The sequence below is a fragment of the Jaculus jaculus genome, chromosome 16 (genome assembly GCF_020740685.1).
Source record: "Jaculus jaculus isolate mJacJac1 chromosome 16, mJacJac1.mat.Y.cur, whole genome shotgun sequence".
Classification (NCBI taxonomy): Eukaryota; Metazoa; Chordata; class Mammalia; order Rodentia; family Dipodidae; genus Jaculus; species Jaculus jaculus.
This window is the reverse complement of record NC_059117.1, coordinates 75,885,418-75,906,449: the sequence shown is the minus strand read 5'-3', so window position 1 is coordinate 75,906,449 and position 21,032 is coordinate 75,885,418. Positions and strand designations below refer to the sequence as shown.

At 47.0% G+C, this 21,032-nt stretch overlaps 1 protein-coding gene across 2 annotated transcripts in view; it reads right to left on the bottom strand.

The window, feature by feature from the left end:
* Prickle2 (prickle planar cell polarity protein 2) overlaps nucleotides 1-21,032 on the bottom strand; it is a 374,089-nt gene that overhangs the window by 166,248 nt on the left and 186,809 nt on the right. The window contains exon 1 of one of the 2 annotated variants that reach the window (XM_045136097.1): nucleotides 6,006-6,217. The exons of the other annotated variant lie outside the window; for it this stretch is intronic. The gene's annotated coding sequence lies outside the window, so the exon portion shown is untranslated. Of the gene's footprint in view, nucleotides 1-6,005; nucleotides 6,218-21,032 lie in introns of those variants that run through there. 2 annotated transcript variants of the gene reach the window in all.

The following is a 21,032-nucleotide window of genomic DNA, read 5'->3' as shown; positions in this document are numbered from 1 at the left end:
GCTGTACATAGGAAGCCATCTCGACATCTCTAACTAAGCCTTGGCTCCTTGAGAGAGACAGGGTTTGTGGGGGGACGGGGCTACATGTCCTAAGCACCCACAGAAGCTTCTTTGTTTCTGGTGGAGAGCAAGTCACAGAGCGGCATCCGTAGATCCCAGTGCAGGAACCACAGCCACAAGGAGGCATGCGCTCGTCTTCCAAGGGTGTTTAAACACAGTCCAAAGGATTGTCACAGACATTCTGTCATTCATTCCCCCAGGAGAAAAAATTGACATGGACTTTCCATTTTACAGACAATGAATGCAAAACTCATGAGGTGAAGATTTTTTTTTATATCACAATCCTGAAGTGATTATGCCAAAAAAAAAAATCAGCAACAGTTTTTTTTTTGTTTTTTTTTTCCCTCAAAGCGATAAGTCAAGTAAAGAAAGAATTATTCAATAGGCCCAAACAAGGCTTCTCCTCACTTCTGCCTACCTTCTTTTGTGGGAGCCCTTTCCATGGCTTTTGTTTTTGTTTTTCAAAGCAGGGGTCCAGGCTGACCTAGAATTCACTATGCAGTCTCAGGGTGACCTTGAACTCATGGTGATCCTCCTACCTCTGCCACCCGAGTACTGGGATTAAAGGTGTGTGCCACCACACCCTGCTACATGTTATTTTTAAAATATATTTCATTTATTTATTTGCATAGACAGAGAAAGAGAATGAATAGGTGAGACAGGGCTTCCAGCCACCGCAAACCAACTCCAGATGCTATGTGCCATGTTGTGCATCTGGCTTTTACATGGGTGCTAGGGAACTGAATCTGGCCTGTTAACTGCTGGGCTGTCTCTCCAGGCCCATGTGTTTTCTTGTAGGATTCTCTTGGAGTAGAGAAGCATGCAGAGATGAAGGAAGGGGAAGGGGCCAAAATGGGCCTCTGGTCATGGGCAGGAAGACAGGGTCCCCTGCTGGCTGGTGGGGAGCCTGTGAGAGGTGTCATGGACTGGAGGAAGTGGCATTTGTGCGCAGGCCTATAGAAGGCAAGACAGCTGCCTAAGTGATTCCAAGATCCAGAGGACTCAGAAATACCTCCCTTGGCCATCCATCCTATCTTGAGCTGTCTCCATGGACACTGAGGTGTCACCAGCTCACTCTGTGTATTGTCTTTAATTTAGACACGGGGACCCCACGGACTGCTGCCTGCTAAAGTTGGGGTCTTACAGAAGGATCCCTCTGTGAAGAGAGAAGGGTAACTAGGTCCAAACTGTGAAGACGCCAAGCCTCCAAGGGCAAATCCTTGAGACCATGGACCCTGAAGATGGGCACTCACAGGCTCAGGCAGTCTGCATGGCCTCTGAGCATTTGCTTCTCATCTGTCCATGGCACAGACCTCGGAGGGCTTATGGTGGCTTGAATCAGATGTTCTCCCACAGGCTCCTGCGTTCCGAGTGCTTGGTCCACAGCTGGTGGCAATTTGGGAGGCAGAGCCTTGCTGGAGGAGGTGTGTTGCTGGGGGTGGGCTTTGGGGTGCTGTAGACAGCTCCACCTTGCTAGTAAGCAGCACTTCTCACTTTGCTGCTTTTTGCCAGCTGCTGTAGCTGAGGTGACGTCCAGTCTCTGCTCATGCCATGCTTTCCCCTGCCATCATGAAGCTTCCCCTAGAGACTGTGAGCCAAAATAAACCCTTTCCTCCCACGAGCTGCTTTTGGTTGGGTGGTGGTTTGTCCCAGCAACACACACATGACACAACAACAGTCATCGCAGCAGTCATCAAATGACAAGAAGTGAAGCACTGCGGAAGCTCCAGGGTTCTACCTGGGGTTTGATTAAAAGGCAGATTTCCAGGCTTTGCTGCAGACCTACGGAAGCAGGAATTTCAATGGGCATTCTCACGCCAGGGAGAGAGAGAGTATGCTTTTCATCTGTGCCTGACAAAGGTCACTACAGCAGGTTAAGCTATCATTCTGTTATTGTTGCATATGTAACATGCCAAGAGAAAGCCCCCTTTTCCAGAGTGGATTGCCAGCTGCTCAAAATTAGAATTCATCTAAATGCAACACAGTGGGTATTTGCTCATCTCTGGAAGTCTGAACAGAGTCTGAATCATTAAGAAATAAAACGGGAACTGGGGTTGCAAAGTGTGAAAACACTGGACATGGTGGCACACACCTTTAATCCCAGCACTCAGGAGACAGAGGCAGGGAGTTTAAGGCCACCCTGAGACTACAGAGTGAATTCTAGGTCAGCCTGGGCTACAGTGAGGCCCTACATTGATAAAACAAACAAAACAACAACAACAAAACAACAATGAAGCCCTCAGGAAGCAGAGGCAGAGGGATCAAAAGTTCAAAACCATCCTGAGTTACACAGGAAGATGTCATCTCAAAATATAACAAGATAAAAAGTCAGTAGCTAAGGACAGTGGTCTAGGCATATGTGGAACAGCCTTAACCAAAGATTCCCAAAGAATCAGGTTTTTTTTTTTTTTTAAGGAAAAGGTTCTATGAAGGAAACTTTCTTTTTAAAATCATTTATGGAGAGAGAGAGAAAAGAGAGAATGAGAATGAGGACACCAGAAACTCTCGTTGCTGCTGACTAACTTCAGACACATGTGCCACTTTGTGCATCTGGCCTTACATAGGTATTGGGGAACTGAACTTGAGCCAGCAGGCTTTGCAAGCAAGTACTTTTAACTGCTGAGCCATCTCCCTAGCCCCTGAAGCAAACTTTCAAAGATACTTTCATATACCACCCTCTCTGTGGACTGGTCTCTGGCCAGGAAAGGTATTATAACAGACCCAGTGACTTGAACACACAGGAGGCACATGCTGAGATCATACGTGAAAGAGTTTTCCCACACAGTGTCTCACAGTGCTTGTGACTATTCCTTCGGCCTAAAACTTCCCTTCCTGTGGAAGCCATCCAGGTGACAATGACGACAATGTTCACACACGAATAACATCTTCCTTTGCCTCTCAAACAGCACGGCAGGATATGAGAAAAAAAAAAAAAAGTTACACAAAAGACCTGCTTGGTAATCAAACGTTAAATATCCCAGAATAGAATCCCTTGCCATTGACATTTTGAGATAATAATAATAAAAAAAAATAAGAAACCTTTCCTAGGACGTTGCATTTAAATTCTCAATATGTCTTCCATCAAGTTCCATCATATTCAACTTGGATTACCAGCCTGTGATTTGGTAGCAAAACAAAACAAACAAACAAACAAAAAACCAGTTGTTCCCTCTGCTTCCTCTATTGGCATCAGAAGAGCACACTGTGTTTATCTTCTCCCAGAGTGCTTCTATTTTATTATGCAGCTAGGAAGTACTTGATGTGCTGGCTATCTTTCAGGAAGGATTAAGAAAGATATTTTAGGGAAACACGGAATCTCAAAGATTTGTTTTCCCAAGTATGTATATTGTTTTTAAAGATAGGGTCTCGCTCTAGCCCAGGCTAACCTGGAATTCACTATGTAGTGTCAGGGTGGCCTTGAACTCATGGCAATCCTCCTACCCTTGCCTCCTGAGTGCTGGGATTCAAATCCACAGCTTTCTGCACATAGAACCAAAGGCCTACAAATTGTGCCCCTCAGGTGTCCTTTAATTACCCGATCTTTTCAGGGTGGAGTACTTCTGGGGAAACCCAACACAGAACCGCTCTGCTTGCTCTGCAAATAGCTCTACAAAGACCATAAATGTCACCACCAAATTGCTGAGCCCTGGGTCAGACCTGTGCATTGCTCTCATTCCTGCAGACATCTGGGTCTCTGAGGATAACAGTCCTAGCTTAAATCTTGGGAAAAGAAGCCGAGAGCCTCTCCTGCTGACGCTGGAGGAGACTCATGGGGAAGCAGGCTAGATAGACTGTCTCAGAAATAAATCCACTCTTGTACAGCTTAGGAAGGGCCAGTCGTGGTGGCCAGGGCTGTAATCCTTGCACTTGAGAGGCTGAGGCAGTAGAAGGAAGACTGTGAGTTCAAAACTAGCTTAGGCTACATCCCTGTCTCAAGAAAAAGAAAACAAAATGTGTGTCGAGTGGGAGGGGGCTGGGAAAGAAAGCCTAGGAAAGGAATGAGAGAGATTTCAGTTTCTTGAAACAGCCTCAAAATTTTAAAAATAATTAAATAAGCAAATAAAAGGTTTGTTATTGAAAAGCTGGAGAGACCAAACAAAGCTTAGTAAGTAAGACCCAAGAAAGACCAGCGGGTACCAGAGATTTCTCGTCTTACTCCCGAAGCTGTGCGCCATCTGAGGCTGGGGTTCAGGAAAACGCTCAAATCTCCTGGTAATTTCCTGCGGACAGGACGTTTAATCATCTCCAAGCCTCCACCGCAAAAGGAAAAAAAAAAAAAAACCTAAACCAAATGATTCACACTCTTAAAATGAATCTGCCTTCGAAACACCATTTTTTTTCCTTTTCTTTTGAAAAGCAGCCACGATTTGTTATTCTAACAAAGTGTTCCTTCCCTTCAAACAGAAATAAAAGTGGCTCAAGAAAGGCTGTTCTGATTTCTGCTCTGCATTTCTTGAAACTTCCATCCAGTCAACAGTTCCTCCTGGCAGGTTCTCAGAAATCTTGGGGAAAGGGGGCAGTCACTGACTATGAGCCCAGGATCGTTTTTATATCTCCTCCCCCCTGGTTTTTTTTGGGCTCATGGGAAGATGTTTTATTGCAGGACAAGCAGAATTAGCTACACACGCATTCTTCACTGCTCAGCTCACTCGACACCTTTATCTGAATTGCCCAATGGCTGGGATGATTTAGCAATTGATGACCTGAAAAAAAAGAAAGGCTCAAATCCTCCCCAAGTGGTGCTTGCTCTCTCTGTGCAGACGTCCATCACTCCAATTACTCAACCAGTTGCACAGATAAAAACATCTGTGTGCAAAACGCAGGGAACCCAAATACACAAATGATTCATCCCACCTAAACAGCCACAAATAAAAGCCGGCCAGCAAAAGGAGGGCTGTTAAAAGCCAAAATAATTTAATACGGGCGGAAATGGAATTTGGCTGTCCATGCAATTAGACGTTGCTCCAGTTTTGGAAAGCATGTCTCCCAGCTGCCTCATCTTCAAAAAAATAATAAATAAGTAAATAAAAGAAACCCTGACCTTCTGCCTTACCTCCCAACTTTTTGCTTAGGAACAAATGAATGAACAGATGGGGTGGGGGGCAGCTTCCTGAAATGGCATTTTTTTGAACCTTACCCGTCTCAGCCACCCACCATCTCTCTGGCAATTAATTTGGCTTTTAAATTCTCTCAGGGTACAGTTGCCCAAGCATTCCAGATTGGCGCATTCCCAGTCTTGAACACGTCTTGCCTCTGTACCAGCAGAGAGGGTGGGTGCATGGGTGCCCTCCCCCACAAGCTTCTCCAAGAGACCCCCCCGCCCAACAAGGAAAAAAAGCTGTGAGGGGCAGGAGAGGAAAACTGCCCTCTACTCCAATTCAGACAGAATACATGAATAATCATAGTTTATTAATTCTAAAAGTCCACACCAAGGAGCAAAGACATGAATTTTTCAAGTAGTAGGAAAATAAACAGTGTTTCCATTTTTAGGGGCTGTAAGCTCAAGGCGCAAAGGTATGCGGAAAGGCGTAAATATTATTCCAGAGGAGACCTTGGGAGCCACTCACAAATATTCTTGATACTTTCACAGAAATAAGTAGGTCATTAGCAGTAAATGCGTATTAAATATTTAAAGGAAATGATTTATGAGGCAGTAAAAAGAGAGAGAGAGAAACTGTTTTAAGGGGCGAATTCTGAGAAGTTAAGATTCCCCCCCAAGTCCTAACGCATTCCCCATTTGTACCTCGTGATATGACATGGCTAACAAGGTGACTATGATGCGAAAACTGACATGGGATGGGACCGCAGCTGCCCAGTTTCCTCCCCAGGGCAGAGCGCAGCGGCGCTGGTCCTTCCTGGAGAGGGGAGAGCCCAGGCCTGGAGCCAGCGCCCCTGCGCCCCCTCGGGGTGTCCCCACCCCCAAGTCCTGGCTCGGGGACACTTACCCGGCTCAGCCTCGCATGGCTCGGTCGCCGCTGCGCTCCTCCACCGGCCCGGACACTGCTCAGGGGACCCGAGACCCAGGGACAGCGGCTAAGGAGCCCAACGTGGGGACAAAGGTCTCCAAGCGCGCCCAGCCCGCGGGGGCCCAGCAGGGACTGCGGCTGAGGAGGGTGACATTCCCGGGGTGGGGACGAGATGGGGCGGGGGAGGCAGCTTCCAGGCGCAGCAGGAAAAAAAAAAAGAGAAAAAAGCAGCCCTCAGGTCCTGGGAGAGAGCGCTCCCAAGCTCTGGGGGCTGCCTGCGGGGCTGCTTAAAGGAAGGCTGCCCCACCTCCCGCCAAGCTCATTGGTGCACATTTCCAGGCCCGGGCCAATCGTAGGCCTGTTCCCAAATTGAGATTTCAATCTAGGGAGCTACTGTTTTAAAATTAGAAAGGGCTGATCAGGGGCTCAGTCTGCTTTCTAGGCCCGAGAGCTGGAAGGGTCTGGGGAAACCGGAGGAGACCCCCAGGGAGGAAAGAGGACAGAAATGCTCAACCCCCCCTTCCCCTCCTCCGCCCCCCGGCTGCTGTCTGGTCTTCCCAGGCTCATGGGTGTCTCCCAAACACTGGAGGCCTCCTTCTGGGGAAGCTTGTGTGCTCCCTAAATCTTTGCTGGCCCACTTCCACTTTTATTATTATTTTATTTTTGCTTTCTCCGTCAATGGCCTTCCACCGGGGTAGAAGGTTTTCACCTCTCATCAAGATGTATCATTGTCTGCCTGGAACATCGTGAGCTCCCAGTAATTACTTGTTGATGGATTGAATGCATAAATGAAGGGATGAACAATGAAACATGTCTGTTGCTGGCATGCTGATACAACCATTAATTAAGAAGCGGTGCTTATGAGGCCAGCACATAAAACTTCATTAAGTTTGACCCCTGTCTCTTACACGTACATAACCTGGGGCTCAGTTTCCTGGGCTCCTGGGCTATGAATACGGTCACAGCCTTGACAGTTTCACAGGGTTGTCGGGAGGGCAGAGGTCTGATGTCAACAGGTCAAGTGTCAAGATGACAGGAAGAGCCCAGTGGACAGACAGACAGACAGATGACCGATGAGCCACGTTGCCATCACCTTCCTGTTGCTGGGACAAAACACCCAACTAAAAGCAGCTGACGGGAGGAAAGGTTTATTTTGGCTTATGGTCTTGAGGGGAAGCTCCATGATGGCAGGGAGAAGGTGGCATGAGCAGAGGCTGGACGTCACCTCTGCCACAGCAGGTGGAAAATATAAGCAAGATGGTGAACTGAGCTGTGATGGGAGCTGGCTATACACCCCTAAACCCGCCCCCAACAACACACCTCCTCTAGCAAGGCACCACTTCCCAAACGGTCACCAGCTGGGGGCCAAGCAATCAAAACACACAGTACATGGGGGACATCTGATTCCAGCCACCACAAGGCAAATACTGGGTTTACTCCTGGGATTCGAATACTAATGCTGGGGTTCAAATACAGACGATCCTGAGGGCTCTCTTGACGCCCTAGTGAGCACAGTCACTCCTGAGACAAAGTTGAAGGGAGGCTCCCTCGCTGCCAGACCATGTGTGCGAATCCCAGGGTCACCAATGAAAGATAAAGTCCTGGACTCTGAGGACCCCACAGTGGCGTGGGGGGACGGGAAGGGTACAAACAAAGAGAGTTCCATTGAAAGCTCCCCGTACGGGCCTGCTGGCTAGAATGAGAAAGTAATTGACAGCATAGTTATTCTCTCACACACCTTTAATCCCAGTGCTCAGGAGGCAGAGGTAGGAGGATTGCTGTGAGTTTCAAGGCCACCCTGAGAATCCATAGTGAATTCTAGGTCAGCCTGGTTTAGAGTGAGACGCCACTTCAAAACCCCTCCAAAGAGGGGGGTGCATGTACAGAGCTAAAGTCATCAATATGCAATGAGGTCCAGATGTACTGTTAGGTATAGCGCAGAGAGTAGAATGCTGATCTGCCTGTGTAAACAAATCACGTTTTATATGGACATACATGCTGCAGTGCAGGAAATGATTCCAGAAAGAAGAAAAGAGCAAGTTGTTACTCCTGGGGATGGGGATGTGGCTCAGCTGCTAAAGGCAGTTGCTTGCAGAGCCCATTGGCCCCGGTTCAAGTCCCAAGCCACCCTTGTAAACTGGACACCAGCAAAGTGATTTAAAGTATTGGGGATGTGTTTGCTGTGGTAAGAAGTCCTGGCATGTGTGCATACGTGTACACACATACACAGACAGATAAATAAACAAAACTTTGAAAGATTATTCCTCACAAAGCAGTTCGAGGACTGACCAGCATTCAGATGAGGAAAATGATGTATTAGTTCACATTCTTATGTGTTTTTTGAATATTTTCCCATGAAACTGGAATAAGTTCCTTTTTTTTCTGGCAGAATGACAAATGACAACTTGAATATGCAAACTTTTCAAACACCTAGACATGCAGGCATGCCCGCTGCAAAGCCAGCATGCTGCTCCTGGCCCAGGACACTGTGAGCGTAGCCCAAGACAAAACCAGCCACCTAATTAAAACATGGCAAGCAGGGTGTGGGGGGGGAGAGATGTCTCAGTGGTTAAAGGCACTTGCTTGCAAAGCCTGATAACCTGGGTTCGATTCCCCTCTACCTATATAAAGTACAAAGAGCCACAGGGTTGGGGAGATGGCTCAGCAATTAAAGGCACTTGCTTGCAAAGCCTGTGGCCCAGGTGCCCCAGTACGTACATAAAACCAGTGCATAAATTGGTATGTATCTGGAGCTTGTTTGCAGCAGAAAGAGGCTTTAGTGAACCTATTTATTCTCTTTCTCTTTCTGCTTGCAAATAAATAATAAATAAAGTTGAAAGATAAAACCTGAGGTTTTTATATTCTAAGTCTTGTGTCTTGATTGCACAGTTCTTGTGTGGACTCTGCAAGTGGCAACGACGTGTTGCAACGTCACAAGGCCGAGCATGTCTGAATCATCCCTTTAGACGCTGGACTCGTTCACTTTATAATGAGAACAAGAAGACAGCTGGTACACACGGGGAAACACGTGAGAATGAAAGCGGGGAGCACGGGGCTGGAGGGATGGCCCAGTGGTCAGAGGTGCTTGCTTCCAAAGCCTCATGGCTTGGATTCAACTCTCCAGAACCCACGTCAAGCCAGATGCACAAAGGAGCGCATGCATCTGGAGTTAATTTGCAGGGGTAGGAAGCTCGGGTGCATCCATTCTCTCTCTCTCAAATAAATGAATCTTTAAAAAGTGGCACATGAACCCACAGTGGTGAGAGACCCTGGAACCCCCCCACACAAACATACACACATATGCGAATAAATAAAAAAATAAAAATATTTCATAACAAAAGGGCAGTAAGTGTGCTGAGGTACAACGAACAAGTTTGTCCTGACTTTTTACAGACTTGGGTTTAATAGCCAAGTAGGGGACACGTGGGTCCTGCCAGGAAGATTCACTAAAGGATGTGCCTGCAGTCAACCCAGAGGTAGGAAACTGTCAGCCAGGCCAGCGACACACCTCAAAGTCCACCCCTGTTCTTGGAGAAGGGGAAACTTCAGCTGAGAATTAGACCCTAAAGGTCAACTGATGTTCAGGAGTTTGGGGTGTGAAAAACCAAGAGGTCGAACAGGTTGTTCTGAAGGAAGAAGTAACATAAATGCTAGGCTTGTTCCTGAAATGCCAGGGTGTCTCACATAAAAATAAAAAATGTCCTTGTAAGGGCTTGCCAAAGGAGCAAGAGGACCTGAGGTCAGACCCCCCGCGCCCACCCAAAGGTCGGGCATGGTAGTGCCCACCTGTGAGCCCAGCGTGGGGGGCCATGCACACAGGAGGGTCCCAGGACATGTTAGCAGCCAGTCTAGACAAATTGGTGAGCTTTGGCTCCAGCAAGAGACCCTGTCTCCGAAAATAAGGCAGCGGTCTGTTGAGGAGGGCACCTGATGTTGATCTCTGGCCTCTACACGCCCACACATACACCACACACACACACACACACACACACACACACACACACACGCACACCGCACACGCAGTTCCCGGAGAACCAATCCTCAGCCTAGGCTACAAGCAGCCCCGTAAAGCCCCAAACTGAAAAGACTGCAGCATCCTGGGGTCTGGCAAGCCAACATACTGACAATCAGAGATTCACAGATCAGAAGTCATAAATTCCCTTAAAAAATGAGAAGGTCATTTCAAATGACTTTACTGTATTTTTTTTTTAATTTTTTTTATTTTATTTTTTAATTTTTTTGTTTATTTTTATTTATTTGGTAGTGACAGAGAGAGAAAGAGGCAGATAAGGAGAGAAGAGAGAATGGGCATGCCAGGGCCTCCAGCCACTGCAAACGAACTCCAGACGCTTGCGCCCTCTTGTGCATCTGGCTAATGTGGGACCTGGGGAATTGAGCCTCGAACCAGGATCCTTAGGCTTCACAGGCAAGCGCTTAACCGCTAAGCCATCTCTCCAGCCCTTTACTGTATTTTTATTTTTATTTTTAAAAGAATACTTTAAGTGGAATGTTACCATTTTCTTTATTAATCCACAAGGAGAAAGAGAGAGAGAGAGAAAGAGAGAGAGAGAGAGGGGAGGGGAGGGGGAGGGAGGAGGGGGGGATGACAGACAAAGTGAATGGGTGTATTGGGACCTCCAGCCACTGCAAACGAATTCCAGATGTGTGTACCACTGTGTGCATTTGACTTTACATGGGTCCTGGGGAATGGAACCTGGGTTGTTCGGCTTTGCAAGCAAACACCTCAACCCTATCTTAGGGCATGTTGTAAGAGACAGTACTGGCACATGTCTTTGGGAAACAGAGGTAGCTCAAGGAAGGTATGGTAGTTTGAATGTACGCCCTCCCGATATAGACTCAGGTGTTTTATTAAGGCGTGTAACTTGGATTTCTAGCCACCTGGCTGGAAGAGATCACTTGGGGGAGGACCCTGGGGTCCATCCCTAAGGTGTGTTTGGGGGTGGATCTGATTTCCAACACGAAGGAACGCACAGAGGTTTTGAGCCGGGTCTGGGCCCGGCCGCTGACTGTCCACTCCCTGGGGCTCACCGGCTGTCAGCGCTGGCTGCGCTGGCTTGGTGGTGTCTCTCTGCTTTGAGTCATAAATGGGAGCCAGCTTCTTACAGCCTCAGTGGAATGTCCCCTCGATCTGCAAACTCAAACAAGCCCTTCCTCCTATAAACTGTGTCTGGTTTGGATGTTCATCCCAGCGATGTGGAGCTGACTACAACATAAGGAGGAAGCAGCACCTTGACTGAGCAAGCTAGTATTTTGGGGAAAGACTTCAAGGTTAGGCCTATTTGGTGACCCCCGCCCCCCATTGCCATTCACTGTGATGTATTGACAAGTTCTGTAATTTCTCTATGTTTCATTTAGGAGAATATATGCAAAGCAGTTAGCAGAATGCCTTGCTTGTAACTGCTCACTAGATGGGCATTTAATATTGATACAAAAATTCCAGCTTTGGGTAGAAAAGAAAATCCATGGGTTGGGGCGATGGTTCAGTGGTACAGGGTCCTGCCTGGCCTTGATTCAATTCCCTACCAGATGCACAAAATGTGGCACAAGTATCTGGTGCTCATTTGCAGTGGCAGGAGATATTGGCATGTGCATATACACATGTGTAAATAAATAAATAAAAGCGGGGCGTGGTGGCACATAGCTTTAATCCCAGCACTCGGAAGGCAGAGGTAGGAGAATCACTGTGTGTTCAAGGCCACCCTGAGACTACATAGTGAATTCCAGGTCTGCCTGGGGTAGAGCGAGACCCTACCTTGAAAAACCAAAATTTTCTTCTAAAAGTTAAAAAGGGTAGAAGTTTAAGCCTATTTTCATGAAACCACTTGAAGAAAATACTTACTGAGTAACCCTGCAAGAGATTCACTATCCCACCATCGACATTCAGTTATCTGACCTAGTCCTTTCCGGCAAGGAGCCAAAAGCCCACTCCTCCAAAAATAAGTAATAAAGTATCATCAAAAGGATGTAAGTCTCCAAACTGTTCAAAGCTGAAAGCATCAGGCTGGAGAGATAGTTTGGCGGTAAAGGCGCTTCCCCGCAAAGCCCAAAGACCCAGGTTCCACTCCCCAGAACCTATGTCAGCCAGATGCACAAGGTGATGCACATGTCTGGAATTTTATTGCAAAGTCTAGAGGCCCTGGCATGCCAATTTTCTCTCTCTCATAAAAAATAATTTAGAAAAAGCTGAGAGCACGATCGAGTTTCTCTGCATGTCATGAGATCTGATTTCCAACTACAGATCAAGGGGACAGAATACAGAGTCAAGGCAGGAAAAGATCCAACATGCTCTCCTCAGTATGCACCAGGAGGGTCTTGAAAGGCTTTGGCGATGCTTGGCAAGGACAGTCCTGGAGTCCAGCCAGTAATGCTGAGTTCCTTGGGCCATTGTTTTGCAGGCAACAACATCGGTGATGGAGCCAGTCTTCAGGAGTCACCTCACTTATCGTGGATGTGGTTTCCATGATGGAGAGGCTCGTGCCTGCCCCATGGAAGATTCACGCAACACTGAAAGATTACAGAGGCCAGGACAGGCCAAGGATATGGCTCTCCCTTCTTTCCTTCCTTCCTTCCTTCCTTCGTTCCTTCCTTCCTTCCTTCCTTCCTTCCTTCCTTCCTTCCTTCCTTCCTTCCTTCCTTCCTCCATCCCTCCCTCCCTCCCTCCCTTTTTTCCTCCCTCCTTTCTTTCCTTTTTCCTCTCTCCCTCCCTTCTTGCAGCATCTAGTGACCATGATACATGGTATGAGAAAAGATTTGCTCATCATGGAAAAACATGAATCACTGATAATGCCTGCCTTCTGGAAACCTGAGATCTTTTTTTTTTTTTTTTACTTGCAACAGTCCATGTCCTCAAACAGTCTTTCTGTGCCACCCAAAGGCTCATGTTTGCCAATCATCCCAGCTATATTCTAGGGTTTACATACCTCTTGTTTCAGAATGGCATTCCAGTTTCATTTCTTGGGCTAACAGTGATTGATTAGTAGTGGCTTTCTGGAGTGCTGACTTCAGGAAAGCTCACAGTCATTTATTAGTGATGTCTGTAAAGTCTCCAGATACACAGTCACAGCCCCTTGGCATCTCCCAGCTAGTCCATCCCCCTCACTCCTCAGATAAGAGCACAGTGAAGCTCTTTCTTTCTTCCTGCAGCATTTTCAACTCAGCAATACTGGCAGAGGCAACCAAGGAGAACCCCCATATCTAACGTGTTGCTGAGAGAGAGAGAAAAAATCTACAGCCTGGAGTTTTTCTGATGAGCTTTTAAGATATGAACTCAAATCCTTTACCAGCTATTATATTCTGCAGCAAACTGACTCGATGGGGGGAAAGTACCAATTCTAATCTCCCCAGGAGCTGCAAAGCATGCCCCCTCCTCATCCATATGTGTGAGGTTAGATTAAATATATACAATCTGAGGATCTAAAATACATCGGGTGGCAAGACTTTCTAGGAAGTGAATACATTTCAAAAACACAAAATGTACAAAATAGCAATTAACATGCTATTTAAGAAAAGCCAAAAGATTTGAATCCTGTTACTCCATTAAATGCTACAGATATCATCAACCAAACATACGAAAAGAAAAGCCCTTATTTATTTTCATACAGACACTTTATATCCTGGGGACTCTGTAACACTAACTATGCAGATAGGACCTGTTCCTGCTAAGCCGTCCCACACCCAGCCAAGACATCCCACCATCACCCAACCCATCACAAAGAAACCAGGCTCATTCCTGCAAGGGACACACTGTACAAATGGTGACAGATAAGCTACAGCCTGCTTCACACACAAAGCACAAACTGTAGCATTTGATTTAATATGCCAGCTCTTCTGTCAGGCCAACTGCAAAAGGAACTTTCTGGAAAACCAGTTCCATGAGCAGTAAGCCTAATTAATTCAGTTACATAAGCACTAATGGAATATTGGTGTTAGGAGGGTTAGAGAGAGAGAGAGAGAGAGAGGATAAGAATGAGGAGAAAGAGAAGGAAGGGAACACAGAAGAGATGAATGAAAAAAAATGAATAACAGAATGTGAAAAGGTGTTCTGGACATAACTGAGTTTATTTTGAGACACAAAAGCTGTGTTCTGACTTACAATAACATGAATGGAACCTATTTGTATTTTGATCAAATCTGCTGTTGATGACACAGACAGGAAATTAACGATGATCCTAAAGCAAACAATTCTTCATGCATTGGTTCAGACTAGTCCTTCTCATTTGCATAATACTCCCAGGATATCTATGAAATCTGTTATTACTAAGTTCTGTGCTCATGATTAATCATCTTGAATCTGCCTTAAATTATTTATAATAAGTTGTGGTACACAATAGACTTCTAGTCAATGATTTAGACCCAACAAAAAGAATTTCAAATGCATCACACGAAGTGAAAGAAGATGGAATGAAAAGTCTATGTTCTAGACAATTCTATCATATGACATTCCCAAAAAGGCAAAATTACAGGATCAGCAAGCTGACTGGCAGATGTCAAGGGGTGAGCATGGGAGGTGGGATCAGGTAGCATGAGAACATTTGGGGAGGAGACAGAGCTGACTTAATCTCTATCATGAGAATGGTGACATTTTCCCAAAGCACATGAAACTGTAATCCTACGAGTGAATTTGCTTGTGTCAAAATATAAATTTTGAAACAAAAGTGGACAAAGCCCGTAAGCTTAGAGCTGTATTAAATATTTTCCTGTTATCTTTGTCATTTTACTAAGATGGTTAAGAAATGACTCAAACGTAGTCAGTTAGGAACTTAGTCTAACAAAGGCTATGATGTTATGGTTACCTTTGTATTGCTGGGCAAACACTCGACCAGAAGCAGCTTATGGGAGGAAGGGTTTATTTCAGGCTTACAGAATCCACGGGGAGTTCCATCATGGCTGAAGACACTGGCTCACTTCCATGGATCCACGGCAGATAGGCGCCACCAAACACAGCCAGAGCTCTAATGTGCTCTTCACACACCTTAGGGCTGGACTTAAAATCGGTCCCCAGGTGACACGCTGTCCATCAGGGCTGCTGGAAACTTAAGTCACCAGCTTTCCCATTCTACTCAGCGATGGAGGAGAACGTGGAGGACAACAGGGACACATCAAGAAGAGAGAGCTGACTGTCTACCAGACGGGTCACCTCCACCTTATTTCCCGGGCCCGGAAGTCAGTACAGGGAAGCAGTGACATGAGTGCGGCTCTCACACTAGCCTGAAAACCAGTTACAGGGAAATGGCGACATTGTGGTCCCTTGAACCCCATCAAATCAAGATCCAGAGTCTACAGAGAAAGCAGCACCAATCTGATCTCTATCTTGTCCACCAAGGCTCAGGGACAATCACAGAAGAGGAAGTGGAAAGATTGAAAGAGCCTCCTGGTGGGTTGGAACCGCCTGTGACACCACATTTCCCCACCCTGCAGAGACTGACTGAGGCCTCTTGGTTCCCACAATGAATACCTATAACCCCACCAAAGACCCTCAGCAGAATTGGGGTGGGAAGGGGGACCTATGTGTGCAATCTTTTATTAAAAAAACCCATAGATTAAAATCAAACCTCAGGCTATGGAGACACATTCACATTCACACTACCACAGGCTGTGCACCTGCAATTGTTCTCTCCTTAAAGGGGGTGATGAAGTTTTGGAAAGTGGAGCAACTTCAGCCTCCAATGAAGCTGTCTCCTTCAGATATGAGGCTTAGAACACTGAACACTGTGAGCTAAGGAATGGACTGGTCCTGACTCACCCATACATCTCACACCCTGGGAAACAGTGCTTCTGAATAGAAACGCCAGGAAGGAAGGGAAAGCGTCCTTCTCATTCTTCACAGCTTCCCCAGCATCCATCACAGCAGGCACTCTATAAATAGTGCTCTTCTTTATTTTTATTTTTTATTTTAGAGAGACAGAGAGAGAATTGATGTGCCAGGGCCTCAGCCACTGCATCAAACTCCAGATGCTTGCGCCACCTACTGGGCATGTGTATATGGCTTACGTGGGATCTGGGGAGTTGAACATGGGTCCTTAGGCTTCTCAGGCAAGTGCTTTAACTGCTAAGCCATGGCTCCAACTCCCTTCTTTATTTTTATTTTTATTTATTTATTTATTTATTTTTAAATTATTTATTTATTTATTTGAGAGTGACAGACACAGAGAGAAAGACAGACAGAGGGAGAGAGAGAGAATGGGTGCGCCAGGGCTTCCAGCCTCTGCAAACGAACTCCAGATGCGTGCACCCCCTTGTGCATCTGGCTAACGTGGGACCTGGGGAACCGAGCCTCGAACCGGGGTCCTTAGGCTTCACAGGCAAGCGCTTAACTGCTAAGCCATCTCTCCAGCCCTCCCTTCTTTATTTTTAAAGAATATTTTATTTATTTACTTGCAAGTAGAGAGAGGTGAGAGAAAATGGGCATACCAGGGCTTCCAGCAGTTGCAAACAAACCCTGCACACCATTTTGTGCATCTGGCTCTACGTGGGTCCTGGGGAACCATCCTTAGGCTTTGCAGACAAGTGTCTTAACCACTGAGTCATCTCTCCAGCCCAAATAGTATTCTTTTATAAAATTTTTATTTATTTGAGAGAGGAAGAGGGAGGGAGAGAGAGAGGTGCCAGGGCCTTTGGCCACTGCAAATGAATTCTAGACACATGTACCACCTTGTGCATCTGGCTTACATGGTCCTGGGGAAGTTGATCCTGGAGCCTTTGGCTTTGTAGGCCTGAACCATTAAGCTATCTCTCCAGCCCCCAAATAGTATTTTTAATATGAAGGAGTAGAACCTCTCTATAGCATGTCCACACTCTTAAGAAAACTATTAAGGTTATGCAGTTCTTTCTAGGACAGGTGGGTCCTCGGTTTCATCCTTCTGACCTGGAGGCTGACAGACAACTCTTCCCCAGCGTTCAAGCCCTTCCTCACTCGGCAGTGTTCGATGAGCACTTCTCAGAACACGCCTCAGGCCCTCTGGGCACCTCACTTGTTGGCGGCTCTGCTGGAAAACTCCTAGGCATTCCAGAGAAGTGTCAGTCGATGTATAAAGCTAAACTAACATGGCAATGCCCGAGATGTGCTTTAACTCACTTAGGAGGAAAGAGGACAGAGGGAGAGGAGAGAGCAAGGTTCCATCCCAGAATGAGGAATACAGAGGAATCTGATGTGATGGGATTTTGATCATTGTTAAATCTGCCACACAGGGGCTTCACTGTGCCAGTTGTTTTACTTTTAAGTAAAATGAAAATGAGAATGTCACTACATCAGAACTTTCTAGCATGATGTGACTAGGGTAAGTAGAGTGGGTTGCTGCCCTCCTTGTGCATAGCAATGTAACTATGATCATCTCATATTAATTAAATTCACACTGAAGTATTAAGTCACTTGTGTGAGCTGAACATTTTTTGAGGCTTATTTCCATTTATTTAAGAGAGACAAGAGAGCGAGAATGAGTGAGTATGGACACACCAGAGCCTCTTGCTGCTATTGGTAAATCCCAGATGCATGTGCCACATTGTGCATCTACCTTCACGTGGATGACGGGAACTTAAACCCAGGCCACTGGGCTTGACAAGAAAGTGCCTTTAACCACTGAGCTGCTGGTGGCTATGGGGACAATTTGACCTCACGTATCCAGGAGGAGTTGTAAGCCACAGCTGGCTATGCTGACCTGTGCCCACTGGTTTTCTTGCAGATTCCTAGTCAGGCTTTTGGAAAACAAGAATGCAAGGCCGGGTGTGGTGGTACATGCCTTTATCCCAGCACTTGGGATGCTGAGGTAGGAGGATGGCCATGAATGAGTTCGAGGCCCCACCTTGGGACTACAGAGTGACTTCCAGGTCAGTCTAGGTTAGACTGAGACCCTACCTGGAACCCCCGCCCCAAAATAGAATGCATCTACAAGCTAATCCTGCCCACTCTGACACCGACTCAATCACCCTTTTAAAGAAAGGATTATTGGGATCCCCACTTTTGAGAGAAGGAAGCTGGCGTACGGGGGCTTTAAGCAAGTCGCCTAAAGGAGCACACCTTGTAAGAGTAGGGGTAGGATTGGAACCCAGAGGCCCTGCTTCCAGATCTCTGAAAAGCACTCGGCTAGCTACTGTTCCTCTGCCGGCAGCACTGCCGGATTCCAGTCTCTACCAAAGGCCCTCAGAGGACGTGGAGAGAGGCGCTGAGGATGGAGGCACTGAGGATGGAGGCGCTGAGGATGGGCTACGGCCCACCCTCAAGCTCATGAGCTCCTGAATCACACGCCCCTCCATTGACCTCATGCTTACTGCATTATGGTAACAAGTTCTGAAGACATAAGATATCCTTTGTACTTAAAGGAGAATTCAAGTCAGTCATGTGTGAGGAGGGGATGTGGGAGAGAGAGCGGGCGCAGGGTGGGGACCTGTTACATACAAAACAAAGCCCAGAGTAACACAGCCTATGGCCCGAGGGTGAGGCAGCCAGAGTTCTAAAGAACTCACAGGGATCTTTGAGACAGAAAAGAGGTGACAGTGAGTACGGCCGATGCCACAGGCCTTGTGCATGTATGGAAGGGGGGTGGAGTAGGAGGTGGGAATTATGGAGGCTAGAAAGTCCTGTCAATTCCACATGTCTGTAGGTATTGTCAAACGCCCCTGAGCAAAGGACCGCAATGAAAAACTGCAAATTCCAGCCGGGAAGTTGCGCGGTGAAAGCAGAGAAGGTCAGGAGGGAAGGAGCGCAGAGGGATGGCTCAGCCAGCTGGCCAGGGCCCTGACAGGAACTCACCACGAGCCACCCAGGAGCTTGTCACCTTTGAACGGATGTCCTCTGGCTCCAGGCTGTGTGTGTGATACATGGGAGAAGTCATTATTTTAATAACTGATCTGGCTACATCTTGGACATCAACTGTCGTTTAACCACATGCCATGTACAATTCTGAGATAAGCCTCAAGACTTGTAGCCCCAGGGGCACACACACCTTCTCCATTAATTTTATTTTTGTGCACATGCACGCATGCATGTGTGTGTGCATGTAGATGTGAGTGTGGAGGCCAGATTGATAGTAGGTACATTCTTCAGTCTCTCCACTTTAATTTTCTTTTACAATTTATTTTTGTTTATTTTCATTTATTTATTTGAGAGTGACAGAGAGAGAGAGAGAGAGAGAGAGGGAGAAAGGGGGGAGGAAATGAGAATAGGCACGCCAGGGCCTCCAGCCATTGCAAATGAACTCCAGACACATGCGCCCCTTGTGGATCTGGCTAACGTGGGTCCTGGGGAATCGAGCCTTGAACCGGGGTCTTTAGGCTTCCACAGACAAGCACTTAACCATTAAACCATCTCTCCAGCCCTCTACTTTATTTTCAAGACAGGCTTGCTTACTGATTTGGCCAGACTAGAAGCCCTAGGGATCCACTGTTTCTGCCTCCCTAGGGCTGGGATTACAGCCTGGCGTGCAAAGCAGGTGTGTTCAGCTTTTACATGGGTTCTGGGAGCTGAGCTCAGGGTCTCCCATGTGTGTGGCAAGCGCTTTACCACTCAAGCCATCTCCCTAGCCATTCCCAGTTATTTCTAATCAAACATGAATCCAGGGGCTGCTATAGAAAGGGGCTTTGTATAATTAATGCCAGTCATGTGACATTAATATAATCCTCAGAGAGCCTGGGATTGTTGTAGTGTCTCTCACAAGAGACTATGTTCTTCCTGAAAATGGAAAGTCCAGATGCCAAGAGCATTTGTCAAGACGAGGATCCCATATCCTTGGCTTTGAACATAAGATAGGGGAGCTAAGTCTGACCTATGAGATCTTTTACAGATTTTGTAAATCTGTGTGTTCACATGCATGTGGAGGCCAGAGGTTGATGCAAGGTGTCTTCCTCACTTGCTCCCTAAGTTGTTTTGTGAGACACAGTCCCACGCTGAACCTAGAGCTCACCAATTTAGCTACACTAGCCAGTGACCGAGCCCTAGAGATCCTCCTGTCTCCGCCTCCTGTGCCATGGACAGGGCGGGCCACCATGGCTGGCTTGACAGGAGCGCTGGCCATCCAAACTCAGGTCTCCGTGCTTGGGTGGCACACACTTTACTCACCGTGCCATCTCCTCTGCCCCCAGGAGCCTGGTGGACAGCCAGCAAAACTGGGGCCTTGGTCCCATCGCAACAAAGAAATGACTGCCGCCCATGGCCTAAATGTCCTCGGAGAGGACCAGAGGGGGACACAGATGGCCCGTGCCTTGCTCTGAACGCTCTGAGGACCGGAGCAGAGAGGCTAGCCATACCAGACCTGAGGACGCGCTAGCCATAGCCAGGCTCCAGTTTCTGGCCCACAGGGCTAGGAGATCAAAAGCAGAGATCGCTTGAAGCAGATGCATCTGGGGTAATTTGTTACAAACACGTCGATCCTCCAATCCTCCAGTTCAAATCCTCCCTTCTCCACAAAAAAAAAAAAAAGCCCCTTCCCGCTGTGAGCAGACCACGAGCCAAGCCGAGCTGGAATCGCTGATATCTCTCCCACTGGCCCCATGGTCACAAACACTCTCCTTCCATGACTTCTAGTGACTTCGGCTCCTCTGTCTGGCAGGGAGGTCATCCTAGGCAGCAGCTTGCTTTTCAGTTTGGGAAGGTTTTATTGCACTTTGGTTTGGAAATATTGCCACTTCTTCCTGCAAAAATGAACACTGCCCCAGGGGAGACAGTGGCCGTGTCTTCTGGGACCTTCAGAACTTCTCATTACTATCACACTGCTAAACCCACTGCAGACAGTCAATCAGTGCTGGTTGCTATCCGCAAGCCTGCCGCATCCTGCAACAAGTGGCTGGTTCCGTCCTCTAAGGCACCATTCAGAAGTGTCAATGTCCCTTCTGGTCGTGAAGTTTAGAGTTCCAGGTACTGGCCTTAGAACTTAGTTTCTGTTGTAATTTGGAAAGTTTCCCAAAGTAGAAGCTTGCATTCACCTGGCCCATCAAACGTTCTGCTTCTTTTAAAATAAGTTAAGGGGGCTGGAGAAATGGCTTAGTGGTTAAGGT